Below are 6,037 nucleotides of genomic sequence, written 5' to 3' on the forward strand. Positions count from 1 at the left end.
TAATTTTGAAGTTACGTTTTAGTCATACCCATTAAATCTATTTCTTTAATAACCCAACCTCTATTTCTTTATCAAAATATTTTTTTTTACCAGATTAATAACTAATCTGTTAACCATAATATTACTATTGAAATTTTGTACTGCGAGATGTGATTTGTATTGTTCAGAATGCATTTGAACGTTTGTGTTTTTCTAATAAATTTAAAAAATTAATTTCTCTCTACTCTTTTTAATTAATAAATCCAAAAAATTCATTTTTCTCTTTACTTTCTGTTTGTAAGTGAATTTATTTGATTAGTAAAAAAATGTAAATGNAATAAAGTTGGTACCCTTATAAGGGATATCTAAAATATATTTTGTATGAAGACCTCCGGATTAAACTGTTCATTATTGTAAAAGTATTGTGTACTTGCTTAATCTAAATTTTTAGAAAACGGTCTTAAGCGTTTTTTAAATTTGATTCGAATTTCTTATGAAAAGATCTGATAAAAATGATGATAATGGATTCTGACAGAAAATAATGACAAATAAGTAAAACTAATAATTTTGATAAATGAATATTGTAAAGAGGATTAGAGCAAACAGTGACACAACATCTTTAAATATAATAATAAATTTGTCAAGAATAAACATTCATAAAATACATATGCTTACACAATGATCCATTTTTTAACACTCACATTTCCATATAATTGAAATACTTAAAAAAATTAATTTAAAATTATTTCCGTGTATTATCGAAAAAAGGAAAGATCAATTTTATTTTAAATACTCCCCTGGAAATTGTTCTCCTGGCTCATGGTAAACAGTCCTCTTATTAATTTATACTATATTTGAGTGTTAGTTACATGTTACTATATATATAATTTCTAAAAAAAAGGATTTTTAGATTTATCTGAATTTAACAATGAATTTTTACAATTAAAATCAAATATTATAATACGCTGAATTGGGTAGATTTTTTTAACATTTAGATTGGTTTTTTGTTGCTTAGGTAAATAATTAAAATTAATTATGTTCTAAATATTTCGATTGTAGAATATTTTTAAAAACTAAAAATTACTTAGAAATGATTTCTATGATTTCTATTTAAGTGATCTATTACAATAAAAATGCAAAAAAAATATTAATCAACAATTCGTATACTAAGATATTGAACTTGTTTTGATATCTTATTTCAAATTAGAGCAGAGTCGTTACATGTTAAAAAAAAATAGTCTTTTAAAACGTAAATTAAAAGTTTAAAATGTTTAAAATATCTCATAAGACCAATGTTAATTTTGAATTAATTTCTTAGCTACGCTTTAATGCTAATATGTACATTAAATTTATAAATATAATCTTTATTTTTTAACTGCGCGCATTTAAATGTTATAAATAGTGTTATTTTATAATTTATTATTATCCTAATATAAATATTAAAAGATATTGATTAATTTATTTCAATTAAAAAAATATATATATGTATATATACTCGTATGTACATTAATAAAATAAGACAGTTGATTTGAAAATATTGTATAATTAAGTTCTAGATAATTAATAATCAATGGATTTTAAAATGATAACGATATTTTTTCTAAAAATTTTTTTAATGGTTTTTCAACAAGCTACTGGTAACTACAGATCAGAATTGATTGAATTGCAAAAATCTCCTCCATGGAATTATCTCACAGACACAAAGGTATTTTACACAAATGGTAAAAGTAAAACTGTCAAAGAATTGTTTTACGATGTATTGTACGAAAATGCTTCTAATAATCAAATAAAATTTGACAATGCTATTAATGCATTTCACTGGTCTTTAAAAAGACGAACGTTCACATATATTTATTTCCTTGTAAAATATGGATACGAAGCTTATATACGCAATGAAACATTAGGAATAGTTAGAAGTATTTTAAAAACTTTTAATGTAATAATGAATTGTTTAGAAAAAGTTAATAATTTGCATCATGTGGCACTGAAAAAGTACATTTCAGAATTAGAAAATTGTAGCAACACAAAAGGTATTATAGAAAAACTTGGAGAAATATTAAAGAATTATGTGTGTCTGTTATATTCTATTAATCAACAACAGGAAAGTGATTTTTTAAACAATTTCCTCCCTAAACTGAAAAAAACAGAAAAAATTAATTTTTCTTTGAAAGTCCCAGAGAAAGATGTTGATGAAACAGAATTAAATAATTATTTTTACGAATTTCTAAGCACTGTTACTACAAACAATAATATTATGTATATAAATGATAAACAATTATTGATAGAAAAACTAATGGACAACTTGTTCGAAATTATTAGATTAGTAGAAACTGAATACAAGTTGCAAAAATGAAATTCAATAAAATCATTAATTTTGACAACATTAACGTTCTGTCAAAATTATGATAGAGAAACATTTGTAAAGTATATATTTTAATAATTACAATGTTTACAAATTTAATCTTACCTTTAATTGATTGTAATCAATTGTTAAAAAATTTAACTATAATTTTAGATAAATTCTGTTTTTTTATATTAATTGTGTTAATTTAATTTTAAATATTAATTAATTAATTTATTTTTACTTTATACCTAATTGGCTCATTTAGACACAAACCTAAAGTTAGGTGGCTATGACCCTACAGCGGTGCTCAGCGTCTGGAACCATATACTTAGTCTTTGGGTCCCAATGTCTCTAGATACTTTATTTCCTGTTACATATTGGCCACGCATATATCCGAGACAGGAAATCCACCTATGTTTTGTTTACGACTCCTCATACTTATTAATAAAATTTTACACTGGTTTTCGACCTGACTCAACCTAATTTGTCGTCTTTTACGATTGGCAAAGGTGCTGTGAAAGTCTTTCCGCGAGTAAAGAAAGAGTTAAAATATTAAAAATATTTTTTTTAAGTAGTCTAAAACTACACAGAGGGAAAAAGTTTCTCTTCCTGGTTACGCTATTGTATGATTGGTTTAGAAGAGAAATTTTTATTAGTTAAAATTGTATTTAAAAAAAGGTAAAAAATGTGTTTTAGTATGTTACCATTTAATAGACATTTTTTGTTATTATGCTAATATTTTTCCTGCAAAATTTTTATCGTGCCCGTCGTAGCTGGGCTCTTCTACTAGAATCTTTGATCTATTCTTAATGATGGTTTGAAGGGAACGCGGATCTGAGGCGAAGACTTGTCCTAATATAATTTGTTAAAAATTTAATGACATTTTTTTATGGCAAATTTAATTTCAATAAAATTTATTAGCTACGTACTATTTTCTATACTGTACAATAGATCCCCCATCTATCCAGGGCGAGGCTCAGTCCACTCCCCTCCTGCTGGATCCAGACGGTGACTGCGCTGAGCGCGCAGTTCGCACGAGATCCAGCTTCCTCGGCCGAGGCGCCTTCCGCCACTACCAGCGTGTCGTCCGCGTAGCAAGCGACACGCACGTGCGGTGGTAGCGGAACGGGAACAGGTAATAGATAAGAGAATAAAAAATGAGACATCGGTATCTAAAAACCAGTTTGGATTTATGTCTGGTAAGTCAACAATGGAGCCAGTATTTTGTGTAAGGCAACTAATAGAAAAGTTTAGGGAAAAGAAGAAAAAACTGTGAATGGTATATATAGATTTGGAGAAAGCGTATGACAGAGTACCGAGAGAGGTTTTAAAGTGGTCTTTAATGAGAAAAGGAGTCCCGAAAAGTTACATTAATATAATAAAGGATATGTATGATGGCACTTGTACTAGGGTAAAAAGTGTGAGAGAAGAAACAGAAGATTTTCGGTTAAGAGTAGGAGTGCATCAGGGTTCTGCTTTTAGCCCTTACTTATTTTCTATAGTGATGGATGAAATTACTAGACACTCAAGGAGAGGTACTGTGGTACATGTTGTTTGCTGACGATATAGTATTAATAGAAGAAAATAGGGAGGAAATTAATTAAAGGCTATAGGTGTGAAGATCAGTTCTTGAAGAAAAGGGTTTAAGAATATATAGAAGTAAAACAGAATATATAGAGTACGTGTTTGACAAAGGAGAACACAAGGTAGGTGAAATGAGGAGGTCAGTGACAATAGGCAAGGACGTGATTGAAGAGATGGAAAGTTTTAAGTATTTAGGGTCAGTTGTACAAAAGAGTGACAGGTTAGACACAGAATTAAGTGCAGGTCATTGATGTGAAGAGAATCGTCTGTTGTCTTATGCGATAAAAGAATTCCAATGAGGCTGAAAGGTAAATTCTATAAGACAGTAATAAGGCCAGCTATGATGTATGGTTCAGAGTATTGGGCAGTTGATGAGAAAGTAGAGCAGAGAATGAGTGTAACAGAGATGAGAATGCTTAGATGGATGAGTGGAGTGATTAAAAAAGATAGATTAAGGAACGAGCATATAAGAGGGAGTATAGGTGTAGCGTCAATCATGGATAAGATGAAAAAAAGAGGCTTAGATGGTTTGGTCATGTTATGAGGAGAGAAGAATCGGAAGCTGTAAGAATAGTTATTGAAATGAATGTTGAAGGAAGAAGAGGTAGAAGAAGAACAAAAAAGGGATTGACGGATCCTAATATATGAGATTTGAGGACAGCTGATGTGAGCGTAAATAATGTGGAAGATCGTGTCAAGTGGAAGTTTAGGATAAGGGTGGCCGACCCCAAGTAGTTGGGATTTAAGGCGAGGAAGAAGAAGAAGAAGCTCGGTATTAACAAAAATAACAGGTATGTTAAGTATATGATTAATGGATAATATAATTTCATACACAACCAAACATTATGGTTGTCAATTTAGAATTTATTCTTTTATTTCTTATGTATTTTTAGTTGACATCATAAGTTAATAATATTTTTTTAATAAAATTATATTTTACTTACATAATTCATTATGTAACTTTAATTATGACAGAAAATAATGACAAATAAGTAAAAATAATAATTTTGATAAATGAATATTGTAAAGAGGATTGGAGCAAACAGTGATACAATATCTTTAAATATAATAATAAATTTCTCAAGAATAAACATTCATAAAATACATATGCTTACACAATGATACATCTTTTAACACTCACATTTCCATATAATTGAAATACTTAAAAAAATAAATTTTAAATTATTTTCATATATTATTAAAAAAAGGAATGACCAATTTTATTTTAAATACTGCCCTGGAAATTGTTTTCCTAGCTCATGGTAAACAGGCCTTTTATTCATTAACTATAATGGATCACAATTTCTTTGTGTCTCAGGCTACCTAAAAATTTAAATAGCCCCTCTCAAAATGTTTTGATGTTTTGTTTGCATTTTTATCTGGAGTTAGCTTCTCTTTAGTCGTTTTACTATAATAGAATACTCTAGCACCCATAAGAGATTTACCAGTTGTACGAGATGTTATAGGTTTTTTATAGTTGACTATAACTTAATTTGAAGTAAATCTAAATGATTGAATCAAAACCTCAGAATGTTTTAAATCTCAATTATTATTATTATTATTATTTTTTTAGCTGTATACTAAAAAATGAAAAATATGTAAATACCCTCCCCTACAAATATTTTATTATGAAACCAAGATATTAAATTTTTTAATAATCCACTTATTTTTAATAAACTGTATTTTCTCAATACGAAAAAAGTTCATAATTTTAGCAATATTGAATTTACAATTAAAATTTAAAGTTATATGCGAGCCATTTTTTCAGTTTCCCTACTATTTAATGATAATGCATTAAATACTAAAAAAATAATCTAGAAATATGGATTTAAAATCGTAAAAAGTCGGTAACATAATATATCATAAAAAATATATTAGGCTAACAGGTAGGTATTACTCATTTTTAACATTACACATAGTCAGCAAAATATCTAATATAAGATGCATAAATATTTTTAAAAGCTAAATATCAAAAAAACCAACATACTTATTATTATTTTTTGACGTCATCCTATTCTGAACTAAATTTAATTTATCTACGCTTATAGTTTTCTATAAAGAATGTTTGCAAGTTTTTTTTCTAAAATTAATAAATTCAATATTAAGTAATTAATACATTTAACTATAATT

This window comes from Daktulosphaira vitifoliae, unplaced genomic scaffold, assembly GCF_025091365.1.
Source record: "Daktulosphaira vitifoliae isolate Bord-2020 unplaced genomic scaffold, ASM2509136v1 Scaffold_5, whole genome shotgun sequence".
NCBI classification, from domain to species: Eukaryota; Metazoa; Arthropoda; class Insecta; order Hemiptera; family Phylloxeridae; genus Daktulosphaira; species Daktulosphaira vitifoliae.